This window comes from Lissotriton vulgaris, chromosome 1_2, assembly GCF_964263255.1.
Source record: "Lissotriton vulgaris chromosome 1_2, aLisVul1.2, whole genome shotgun sequence".
Classification (NCBI taxonomy): Eukaryota; Metazoa; Chordata; class Amphibia; order Caudata; family Salamandridae; genus Lissotriton; species Lissotriton vulgaris.
In genome coordinates this window covers 159,545,711-159,559,270 of record NC_141686.1, presented here as the reverse complement: position 1 = coordinate 159,559,270, position 13,560 = coordinate 159,545,711, and the positions used below count along the sequence as shown (strand labels likewise).

The window sequence follows — 13,560 nt, the reverse complement described above, 5'->3', positions numbered from 1 at the left end:
CCACTTTCCCTTGACTGACAGTTCTGAGGAACTGCTTTTCTGCTTTGCTGAGCTGCCCTGCTGCCTCCTGATCTCTGCCCTGCTAAGGTGAAGGACTGGACCAACCTTGCTAGAACCAAGAGTGACTCCTAGGACTTGCTGGCCTGCCTCTTGTATGCCGAAGGGAAACAAAAGACTTCCTGCAATTCTGCCGCAGCTGCAGGACTCTGCCACCTGTGAGTCCTACCCTTGCATGAGGTGCCCTCTCCAGTCTTGGGCCTCGGAAGTGGGTTCTACAGTTGATTTTCTACAAAACCAACGCATCGTCGCCACTGCACAGTACCCTTCAATGCAGTATCAATCTGAAGACATCCCTTCACGGCTTGACAATGACACAGCACAGATCCGAGATACCGATGGCGAGGTTCAATTCTGATGCAGCCCCAATCGAGGTTCCGACTGCGAGGCTCGGCATCAACTCAACTGCGTAAATTGGAACCGACACATCGGACTCAACAACAACACTTTGCTCCATCCAAGGAATTTTTTCAGTTGACCCTACTTGGTTCCTGTAGGCGGCATGCCATCCATCACAGTCTACCCAAACTTTGGATTTACCCCAGTCCCTCGCAACCTCAAGTAATATTTTAGTGCTATTGTCTTCTAAGCACTGTTTTTGCATATATTCTTCAAAAATTCATATGTTGACTTCTACTGATTAAGATTTTTGCCATTTTGGTTCTGTTTACTCATAAATATTCCCTATTTTTCTAAAGCTGTTATGGAGTCTTTTTGTGGTGTATTCACTGTGTATGTATGTGTGTATTGAACAGATACTTTACACATTGTCTCTTAAGTTAAGCCTGCCTGCTCTGTGCCAAGCAGCTAAAGTGTGAGCACAGGTTAATTTAAAGTGTGTATCTAGCTTACCATGACTAAGAGGTGGTTCCTGCCTGGCCTGGATGCATAACTTAGCCAACCAGGAATCCTATTTCTAACAATAGTCATAGGAACATTGATTCCAAGTAGAATCTGAAGAGTAGTGACTGGACATGAATGGTTACACATAGGTAGTTGGTGGCATTCGAACGCAGTTTTGAATTTCCTAGTTTAAAACAGAAAGAAAGTATGAGGGTCATCATGTGTATGCACTGTTAGAAGATTATTGTCTAGGGGACAGCTTGTAGAGGGAGTTAACAACTCAGAGATCTGCCACACATTCAGAAGATTATGGCCAAGTCTGAGCTGGTAAAGGGAAGGGTTGTAGTCTAGGAAATCGAGGATCTGGATGATAGATAGAAAATCTCAGGAAATGTCACTTGGCACACCATGGAACCGGAGTTAAATGTATGGAACATTGAAAGATTACACAAAGCGATAAAGGGTCTACTCGTATTTTTAAAGATGTGGGATTGATATTGCCTGCTTGCAGGGCACTTTTTGGAAGCTGCGGTAGAGAAAGTATATAAGAAAGGCAGGGGACAAATGTACTCGGACACCTGTTCAACTTATGTAAGGGGAGTTACAACATGGACAGTGTATGGAATCCCATTCACAATGTAATGCACGAAGGCTCATGTGGAAGGAAAATATATTGGCCTAGACTGTAAAGAAATGAGAACTATAAAAATCTATGCACCAAATGTAGGCGGCCAAATAGTCAGTCTTGAGAGTGACATACTTAGGAGCAGGTGAGTTTACTTTTGGTTTACAAGGATTGTTGGATAGAACCCCTTCCTATCCCCCCCAGATTGAGAAGTAAATCAGGTATGACGAGTACCCTGAGGGAGGTTATTGACACTGCGGAATTACTGGATATTTTGAGAGAGCGTATGGCCTCCAAGAAAGAATGCTGCTAATATTCGAGCACACAGAGCTCACATACCAATGATAGCAGGTTAGAATTTATGTTGTACCAGGATGAGTTCACACCTAGCTGGAACAGAACCTCAGGAGTCCAACACACATCCTACACTTGTTACAACTGGGAGAACAATACAATGCCATACCAGCCTTAGACATAGAAAAGGTATTTGACACCCGAGGTGGCAGTACATGATCCGAGTGTTGGAGGGCATGGTGTTTGTTCCGAACTTGTTTCAGTACACAAAGCCGAAAGCCAGAGATCAGTGTGGGAACTGGTGTTAAAGAGTTGGGAAATAGAGAGGGCCAGGAAGCAAGACTGCCCACTCGACCCATTGCTAATTGTGCTAATCGTTGAGCCACTTGGTTGGGGAGACTCCATCTGCAATTAGAGAATTAACACGTACCAGAAGGGACACAACACAAATAGTGTCATTGTACACAAATGCTATAATAGTGTCGATGGAGCAGGCAAAGTATTTAGTCGTCATGATCCCCTTGGAGGAGTCAGGCAGATTCTAGGGGTTGTCGGGCCGTCGTACAAACTGTACAAAATCACAGATACTTCTTATAGTGGGCTTCACTAAGCTGAAGAGAGAACTATACCAGAGGTGATCCTCCAATGAAAGTAAGATAATGATTAGCTATCTGAACATACAAGTAGCAAACTCGGATCCAATTGCCCAAGATGAATTTTCTTTCCAGGTGTCCTTATGTCATGCAAAACTCAATGTGGTCAATACCACAGTCTGTATTTGAGCATCTAAACAAGTAGTCACTTTCTTGTGGATGTAAAAGTAGTAGTGAACACCTGGGCACACCTAAGCAAGCCTGGGAGGCATGCAGTCTTGTACTTCTGCATGTGGAATTATATGAAATAGCAGCCCACTGAAAAAGGCGATGAGATGGCTCAACAAAGGAGTGACCTCGGGGGAACAATTTATGAAAAGGAAACATGATAGGGATGGGCTCAGAAAGTTATGAAGGATTGGGAACAGAGTCCCACTAAACCACCCCTATGTGATTAGGCAATTGGGCACCACATGGGAGAGAACATTGAAAAACATAGTGGAGCTAGCCTCGATATGGCCCAGATGTGGCGATATGGTCTTTGCCACTGTTTGAAGATATTATCAGACATATCAGTGAAAGTATGGGAACTGCATAATAATGGGAGACTACTACCCGGGTGACCACTTCATTACATTCAGTAAGGCACAAGAAAGCTTCAATGTTGGGCCATCCTAATTTTTGTAATATGCACAAGTAGCAGGTGATGTTTCAAAAGGCTTCCCAGATACTCCTGTAACTTTATAAACATATAGCAGCTTGGCGATTAAGCACGTCACATCTCCTGTGGTGGTGGTAGCCGCTTGGCGATTCCTGGTGGGAGCTGGAGAAGGAGGACTGCATTTCATGCCCACCCATCCCTTCAGTGCTCATAAGCGTGTTGCGTCCCCCGAAGTGCCGAATGCGCGCATGTGCGCGCCAAGGCAAAGCCCAGGCCACGGGCGGGCCCGTCAGAGACCAGAAGAGGCTGGGATGGGTCTTCCCTCTTGGTTCTCTTTTATTTTATTTGCCATCTCTCCACCATCTCTCCACAAAAGCTTATTCGGTGCATGGGGAGGTGGAGGTTTGCAGTGGGTGCTCCACCTGGGCCATTATCTCATCGTTGGGGTGGAGGTCAGAGGAGCAGGTAGGGAAGGCAGCGTTCCCTTGTTTACATTATTTGCATTTTTTGCTGTTGACTGTGGTGTCACAGCATCTAGGTAACCTATGGACTTTGTAAACTTTGTGATTTGGTTCCAAAGCATGTGAGGCCTCCATTATATGTGACCGTGCTAGCAGTCCCCTGTGGGATTTTTTGCACAACAATCAGGAGTACAAGTTTTGTTACATTTTCATTTGCAAGTCCGCGGCTGAAGAGCGCTGAGTGAATATTGCTTTGGGTCTGCATGGGGAAACGCGAGGTGACTACGGATTCTGGGAGGGCTGTGACAGGCTCAATAGTGACTATGGATTCTTCTCCACAGAGGGCATCAGGAGTGATTGACAAAGAGATAGAGCTGGTAGTCCGGCGTCTTTCTCAAGCCCCTGTAAATCACCCTCTTCCTAATCCAGCCTGGACACACACGATCTGAGACAACGTTGATGGTCCATCAAATAGACCAGGAGTGCAAGCATCAGAGGGCCCGACCAGCTGAATGGTGGTCAATAATACTAGGGGGGATAAAGTATCCCCAACCCAGAATCGTGTGGCCGACAGCCCTTTTAAGCAATTAATAACTTCTGGGTTTGCCATGCAAGGGGAAACAGGAAGAGTAGAGATGGCCAGTCAAGAATCAGGCAGAAAAAGAAAGGGCCAAATGTCTGGGGGAAAGGCCAAAAGACCGAGAGTTGAGGTGACATGCCAGAAGTTACCAATTGATCAAGCAATCACAAAGGCAGACATGGCAAGTATACTAAAATCCTTTATAGTCTCAGTTAAGGTTATATTGGATTCGATACTGGTTTCACTATTTCAACTTACTGACTTCAATAGAAAAGGGACTTTCTGACCTCAAATTTTGTATCCCTTCAAGGGGGGAGGCCTTTAATATGGAACCAATGATCCCATTGGGTCATCTGGCAACCGAAGGACCTAATCTGGCAGCTTCTCATTTAAACACCAAGAAGCATCCATCTCCCCTGTGTAAGCGACCCATGGATTTTGCCATCAGTTGCCCACAGAACCCTTGACCCCGTCTTCCTCACAGAACCACACGGTCTTAAGTTCTGGTTTAAGTTTAGGACCTGTGGAAAGGGCACCCACACTGAATCAAACCATCCCTGAGAGTAATAGAGCAGGAGAGTCATCTCTGGGGAGAGTGGGGAGTCTCGATCAGAATCTTGTTGATATATATCTTCCACCAGAATTAACACCTTATGTTGTGATCCAGGGGAACGTGCCACCTCGCTCTCACCCAGGGTGTTAAGGAAAACTATTTCCAACTGAAGAACAAAGTTCTACATTGGCTGTCCTGTAATACTGCCATAGGTACAAGGATGGAAAAAATAGAAACATGGTGCGAAGGGTATATTGGGTAGGTAGCTCCTATAAGTCCTGCAAGGAAGGCTGTGTCATTATCAATTTTAATAGACTTCATATTGCAGGAACGATTCTGGCTACAGACGCAATTAACTACCCTTTTGGTCCCCAGACATCTATTATGGCCCTTCCTCTCGGATTCTTGTATAAACCTGAGTCATCTGGTTGGAACAATATGTCTCATAACAGTAGAGCCCTGTTTGACAGGCAGAAGTCCTCCCACCTTCCCTTCAGGTCCACAAAAGTAAATTTGAACCATACTCATTGGACATCACAACGCAGGCAGCAGCTTGTTCCATCTCTTATGGAGTTATCAAATCGTTTTGCACCCTTGGGCGCTTTGGACACTTGTGATTGAGTTAGTGGGGTCGTTTCTGTGGAACTGGGGCCAACAAATATTCAGCCAGGCAAATCTCGGCAAAGCGATGGGACTTTGGGTGGAATAGACTGCAACTGTATATCATGGAATGTTGCAGTCTTAGCTAATAAGCTTCTTGACCCCCTCATAGATTTATTTATAAAACAGTACAGTTTGATCTGCTTGCAAGAAACATGGCTGACCAGGAATAGTTTTCTGTTGGAGGGCTATAAGTTTTTTTCTGTTCCGGCTACTCCTTCATCCTCCTGTTTCCTTGGCAACAGAGTGTAAGATATCTGTGTTGACGACTGAGAGCCCGTGTATACAGTCTTTGCTGTTGTGTAATGGGTCCCATAAACTGGGTCTCTTGAATTTTTATAACGCAATGTCTTGTGCTAAGGACGTGTGTAACATTTCTATGTTTGGCTCCTTTTTAAAGAAACATCTTAATGTCGTTTTGTAAAAATGATCTGATTGCTGGGGATTTTAATACTCACCTATGTGGAGATCCAAGAAAGTCCTGCTGTTGTTTTTTTGCCCTCCGTTGGGGGCCCAAAGCTTTGAGGAGGTCGGTGACAGGGACCAGGAGCCGGGGAGTGCTGGACTACACTCCCCAGCGTCCCCTGCGGCATCCAGCGCAGCCGCCAACGTTACCTTTGCACCAGGATGCGCCTGCAAAATCGCCCAGGGGCTTCCGCAGTGTGGGAAGCTCTGCTGTTGTTTGTTTGCCATTCGTTGGGGGCCCAAAGCTTTCAGGAGGGCGGTGACTGGGACCAGGAGCCGGGGAGTGCTGGACTACACTCCACAGCGTCCCCTGCGGCATCCCGCTGCCAACGTTTTCCTTGCACCAGGAGGAACCTACACAAGCGCCCAGGGGCTCCCACAGTGCGGGACGTGTGCGGGCTGGCCCGTCTGAGCCCGTCAGAGCCCCGAAGTGGCTGGGCTGGGCAATTTCCCTAAGGCTGGACTCCCAGACCTCTGGAGCTAAGGTCAGATTTGCCTGTATTTTATCATCTTATTGAGTCCGGATTGTATTGACTCTCACTCAGGATCGCCTTCGTGTATTGGGGGCTTCTGAAAAACTGCCCACCTCAGACCGGTCGCTCTTTTTAACTTTTTGAAGTGAAGGTCTGGCCAAGGGTAGGCAGGGCCAAATATTTGGCTATAAGTCCATCGTAACGGTGCATTACAAATCATGGGAAAGCGCACTGGTGAGGGCAAATCCCAACTCCAATCCCCCCAAAACGCAACGACCCACCAGCAAATTTCTATTGACAGGATGCTCCAAAGGGCAATAGGTGTAGTGGCAACGGAAATCGAATTAACAGAACAGCGTTTATCGCTGGGCACAGATTTTGTTGCACCTCTTCTCAACCAGAATCACCCACCCGTTTGACAAGCTCTGGCCTTAGACCCACCACCCAAACCCACGTACTAAAACTTGCAAGTCACCTGGCCCCAAAGTGACCATGGAACAAACTCGTTCTGTTCTACCATGAACACGTAAAGATAAGACAATGGTAAACACTGGATCTAGATGCAAGAATCCCCCCACAGAACGCCTGGTGCCTGATAATCTGGGAGCAATGGAGATGGCGCCTGCTTTGCAGGAAGGCTTGGCACAGCCACCCTGGGTACATACACTGGTCAAGGACATACAGGCCCAAATGAGGGCCATTGTAAAGGTCGAACAAGGGCTCCAGGGAATCTCATTTGGCACTTAAAAACAAATGTATTTTCTGGTTGACCAGGCATCGAAATTTTTCATACAAGAACTCAGATGATATAATCATGACCCGCAGGGTGGTATGGGTAGGCTGGAGGCCAAAAACTGTCACAGGGGACTGCGTTGTGATCAATTTTAGGTCGCCAAATATAGTCCAAACAGTCTTAGAGGGAAAACCATATACTGGGGGGGGGAGATAGGGGCTTTCCCACCGGGTTATTTTTACCCCCCAGCATTATACCAGTATGTACAAACCAGGATGGTCTTGAGAGGGGGTTGTGGGAACAGACCAAGTGTCGGCCCTTCAGGGGTACACACCACCCTAGCTCACTTTTCAATAATCTGCCACTCCCAAATAGATTTGATTCACTGGAGTTTGTGGATTGGCCCGTGTGTAGGGGGTTCCCACACAGGAATTCTACCAAAACTGGAGGGGCACACTTTGTCGGGGGCTGATGACACTAGGGCAGGGGCCAGGAGAACAGAAGGGGGTAGAGAGTGGAGCAGATAACAAAGGATGGAAGGTAGCTGCTAACACTCAAATTATATCTGATCGCCCCTGGAGACCCCATGTTCATCTATAGTACAACAGTGTGTGTCTGTAAACAACATAGACAACACTGCCGCCCCCCCCCTGCCACCAGTAAATGCCCACACCTAGCTAGGCCGAAGGCGATATGCTCAGCACCTCGAAGCCTAACAGCAAAACAGGGCAATCGCCTCCTAAACCCTGAAGTTTGCAAGGGTCCACCCAGGTTAAAATGCCTTTCTTGGAACATAGCAGGTCTCGTCCCCAAACTGGACAATCCAGAATAGGGTTTGTTCATTGATGAGTTATGCATGTTCTAGGAAACTTGGGCTGGGCCGGACACTCACAGAGAGGGCTATGCTAAATTTAGCATAACAGCATCCAGCAGGGGTAGGAGAAGGTCATCAGGAAGATTATGTACCTGGGTTGGTGTGCACTTGGGATGTGTCTCCAACCAGATAGAGACATCATCCCGGGATATTCTTAGCATTTTTTTAACCTTCTCCACGAAGATCAGAATCGTTTTCATTAATGACTATTCCCAATCCTTGAACAACTAACACTCTTTTTTCCATCAATTCCTGAAAATTTTTGGGTTATAATGGGCGGGGATTTTAATTGTCAGTATGAACCACTGAATGGATGGACCGCTGACAACTCAAGTGATGAAGATCTCCACTGGGCTATCCCGGAGCCAGACATCCCCCCAGCATGCATGCATGGTCCCCTCTAATGTTGCAAATGAATACTCTTATACTCAAACACTCCCGGAGAGCTTGCAATGGACGCACTAAATCAGATACACCAGGGCATCATACCTTTGATAGGCCAGGGCAAACATCTATCATAGATTACATCTTGGTAAATTCTAAATCATTGCACAGGGTGCTAGACTTCAATATTGTGCCCCATATCGATAGTGACCACAATTCTCTTACACTAGAGGTTATCTCACCTTGTGACAAGAATGTATCTGTACTATCATCACCAGCAGATCACAGGCTACAACTGAGCAATTGCAGGAGGAGAGTGTGCTGGGGCTATTTTTGCCAATCTGAAGCAAAGATGGCTCTAGTATATCACACATCTATTCAGTTTCTTTTAACAGCAGAACATTTAACTGGGATTGATGGGGTTCCAAACTCCCGTTCCGAAATATCTAATAACCATCAAAATCTAGTAAACAGTTTGGCCAATATATTCAACCCAATCAAAAAAGTTAAAGGGGTTGGAAGTTCAAGACATCCATGGTACAATGTAAGCTGCCATAAGGCCAAGTCAGATCCTATTGCCGCAATTAAAAAAAATGATAGGCCCTTGATCAGAGAGAAAAGGGTGCTACATATTAAAGCCATTTTATAAGCAAAAAAAGATGAGAAAATGAGAAATGGAATACCCTGAGCAACGCCCTAAGTGCGCATGACATGCAAACTTTCTGGAATATAGTGAACACTAGATCAAAGGAATCCAAAAGCGCAGTAGAATCCAACATAGCTTAGAGCAAATGTAGGGTACATTTCCAATCACTATATGTGAGGGATGTGGACACAGATGTTCCAGTGGGCACCACTTCTATGTCACACAAGATAAATGCCCCACCCATCACTTTAAAAGAGACATCAGAGACAGTACATAAGATTCTACCGTCCAAGGCCCCTGTACTTGACAAGATCCCAAGCGGTCTTTTTCGCTCTGAACCGCCATTTGGATCCCCTACTTGTGCTCCTTGTTCAATGCCATACTCTGTGGAATGGCGATACCTACCACCTGGGCTGGGGACAAACTTATACCCATTTTTAAAAAGGGATCGCCACTTCTACCCGCAAATTACCGCCTAATTAGTCTAATTGACGTAAGTCAAAAATTATTTGCCCGCGTCCTTCTTGGACGGCTACAGAGCTGGATGGATGAGCTGGGTTTAGAGCCAAGATTTCAACAATTGATCACATTTTAGCCTACAAATGTTATACTAGAAGTGTGTACTTCTAGAGGGTGGCAGCCTCTACCTGATTTTTGTGGACCTTAAGTCCGCATTTGATCTGGTCCCAAGAAGGAAACTGTGGGCACTCCTGTTGGATTTGAGCGTCCCACCCTATCTTTGTCATTTGTTGGAACGCCTCCACCAAGGGAATTATGCCCAAATCAGGTATGGGAAAAATGGCGACCTAACTGCTCAATTGCCGGTAGAAAGAAGTGTACGCCAAGGTTGCTTTCTGGCCCAACACTCTTTTGTCTTTTTATTAACAACCTAGTTGAGTCACTAACCGCAGAGCTAGACATTGATGCCCCCAAACTTGCAAAATTCCAGCGATGATGTTCGCGGATGATACCCTCCTTCTGTCTAAATCACCCATTGCAATCCGGAAGACCCTTAACAATTTTAGTTCTTTCTGCAGAAACCGAGGCTTGGAAATCAACCTACAAAAAACTAAGGGCCCGATTCACAGAATGAACTTAAGACTCAATCCAGAACTTACTACTATTTTGGTATTCACAGAATGCACTTACTACTTTTGGCATTCAAAGAATGAACTTACTACTTTTGGTATTCACAGAAGTTAGGATTTTGTCTTAAGTTTGTCTTAAGACAAACTTGAGACAGACTTAAGACAGATTTAAGACAAAATCCTAACTTCTGTGAATACCAAAAGTAGTAAGTTCATTCTGTGAATGCCAAAAGTAGTAAGTGCATTCTGTGAATAGCAAGATAGTAGTAAGTTTAGGATTGAGTCTTAAGTTCATTCTGTGAATCGGGCCCTAAATATATGGGGCCCGATTCACAGAATGAACTTAAGACTCAAAACTAAACTCACTACTATTTTGGTATTCACAGAATGCACTTACTACTTTTGTCATTCACAGAATGAACTTACTACTTTTGGTATTCACAGAAGTTAGGATTTTGTCTTAGGTCTGTCTTAAGTCTGTCTTAAGTTTGTTTTAAGACACACGTAAGACAAAATGTTAACTTCTGTGAATACCAAAGGTAGTAAGTTCATTCTGTGACTGCCAAAAGTCGTAAGTGCATTCTGTGAATACCAAAATAGTAGTAAGTTTAGGATTGAGTCTTAAGTTCATTCTGTGAATCGGGCCCATGGTCTTCAATGCAAGTACTAGTACTCGTCCTAATCCCTGTTCAGATGGAAAACCACTAGAGAGGGTCTCCATCTGTGAGTATCTTGGCATCACGCTTACAGAAAAACTGGACTAGGGAGCGCAAATTCAGAGGGCAAGGCTAAAGCTAGCACAATCTACGGGGGGCTAACTAAGGTATATAGGAGCTGTTCCCAAGAAAGTCCTAGTCCAGCTGTTGAAATCTAGAAAGTACAGGCCAGGGGTGCTGCTCTGTATGGTGTTGAAATCTGGGGCCATCGCCCCCTCTGGGCTCCTTGGTAAACTCTGAGAAATCTTTTGCTAGGAAACTCCTTGGTCTTCCCCCAGCTCCCCCCTTATACCACTCAGAATGGACCTGGGGATTAGATCAATTTCTGATGAAGACGCCCTCAGACCCATTTTATTCTGGCATCGTCTCTGGAGCACCCCTGAACTGTCAGTCTATAGAGATGAGCTGAGTGAAGTGCTGAGGCTTCAGGGTGCGGGCAAGCTCGCCTGTCTGGTACACATTAGGAACACCCGCGTTGCAATAGGGAGCGGTAACCTGTGGGCCAATGCAGAAAAAACCTGCCTTGCTACGCCCAACAATATCCTGGTGGAGAGCTATAGGGAATACAAACTAATTCAGGCCACAGGGAATCTCTCAGTCGGTTGTTTAACACTCAAGTTTCTACAAGTAAAAGACCACTACAGTCTAGAACCAGTCTTGGATGATATCCAGCCATTCTTGGCCAAAAAATTATATCTTCAGTTCAGACACTGGGTGCTTGCACTGTGTGCATTTACTAGTAAATGGGCGGACACATCTGATCGGAGTTGCCCAGCTTGTAGCAATATATACGAGACAGACATTCATGTATTTTTTATTTGCCACAGTTATAAAAAGGCAAGGACACGCTGGCTCTGCCAGATATGTAGACATTTGGGAGTTAGACACTGTTGAGAGGCATACAGGTTATTGAAATATGGCACACACCCATCTATTGTGTTTTCTGTCTCCCGTTTTTTATTGTCAATGTGGTGTGTTCGTAGTGCCATTTTAAAGTAATCTCCCTAGCGTGGGCCAACACACTTTATCACACTTTCCACAAGGGGCCCAGTTTCTAGTTTCTTATTGGTATCTTTGTAAATTGTAAGTAACCATTCTATAATTGTTTTAAGAAAACTTTTTAACTATATTGTTCAAAATAGATATTGACCATTGCTGCTTTGCAGGATTGTCTATTGTTGTTAGGTGAGATTATGGCCACGCTCCACCTATATATGGGTCCTTTGTGAATTTAATATTTTAGATAATGTATTAATCTTCAAGATGGCCTGTAGGTTGCACAAGCACTTTAATAGTTTGTAGTTTGTCTATATGATGTACAAACATTTTATGACTGTTCTAACTAAACAACAATGTGGGGCTGCTGCCTGAAGCAGTAGGAAAATGGAGCCATGATCCCCTAGAGTGGCCGCATGATGCACAAGAACTTCATCATCATCTCACCTAAACAATAATGTGGGGCTGTGGTGCTGTGGTGCGAGCTAGAAGGCCAAATAAGATGACAATGGATTTTGATTATAATACATGTTTTTATTCTCCTGGTTGGTGTTTTTTCCAAGGCAATAGTTATGATAACGCTATGAATGAAATGTTACTTTTTAGCCTTTTTTTAACTAAATGTAATGTAGTCTTTTTATTTGTGCTTTTATGGCCATTTTTGGTTGAAATAAAGACTTCTGATGATGATAATGATGATTTTATCTTGGTATCAACCCTCCTCTTGAATTAACCACAGGATTTACCATCTTGGTTAGTATACATAGTGATCACAGCCCCTTGTGTGGTTATCTTAGTGGGCCCTTATAGGCTCATAGAGGGGGGGGGCTTGGGACAGCGGGGTAGTGAGACCAACGGATGGTGGAAGAAGGTTAAATTTGGCCCCATATACCCTCTGAGGCATTTTATGAATCATTAACCATCATGTGTGCTCCGCTAAAATAAGTGATTTCCTCAATGCCCCCGCACAGCGACCCTTTATTCAGGTCCCTAGATGGTTTGATTTTTATTGTTCCCGGGCAGTCAGGAAGTTGAAGGAAGCATTAAGTAAGAGCCCAAGAGACTTCACACTAGTTAGAACCTGTTGAAGGGAGTATAAGACAGAATTGGCTAGACGCAGGGCTATGCTAAATGAGGAAGTCTGGAGGGAGTTAATTGAGGTTAGCACTTTGAGGAATAGCTCTAGGTTTTGGAGTATAATAAATAGCTCCTTTCAGAATGAAGATGTAAGAAATGCGATGGGTGTCCAAATTACAGAGGAGGATAGGGTGCTTCACTTCGAAACTATGTTCTAGTGTCCCCCTAATATATATATATATATATATATATATATATAGTTCATATGGTTGTAAGGCAGGGACTTCTGGACTGGTTTTAAAGGTAGAAGAGGTTAAGAAAGGTATTGTTGGGCTGTCAAGCAATAAATCCCCGGGTCCTGGCGGTATTCTGTCGGATCTTTATAAATCCGACCCAAATTTTTGGGCACCCGTACTCACAGCAATTATGAACCAGTGGTAAAATCAGGTCCCCCTGAATCATGGGCCACTTCCACCATAGTGCCAGTTTTTAAAAGGGGTAACAGAGATAGCATTCATTGCTATAGACCAATATCGTTGCTGGATTCTGTGGTTAAGATGGTGGGCCGAGTTCTTCTAGGTAGGCTGACCAGCTGGGCAGAGGACTACAATATTTTAACGGACATCCTGTACGGGTTCCATCCTGGGCGGTCTACCGTAGCCCATTGCCTTACCCTATTCATGATGCTCAATAAATACACAGTTGCTCGACCCTGTACCATCTATTTGGCTTTCATGTATCTGTCATCCCCGTTTGATCGTGCGAACAGGGCTAAATTCTG

General features: G+C 44.9%; 1 protein-coding gene across 4 annotated transcripts in view; it reads left to right on the top strand.

The window, feature by feature from the left end:
• The window catches only part of LOC147734736 (aldo-keto reductase family 1 member B1-like), a 286,968-nt gene that overhangs the window by 102,347 nt on the left and 171,061 nt on the right, over positions 1 to 13,560 (top strand). The gene's annotated exons all lie outside the window — the stretch shown is intronic.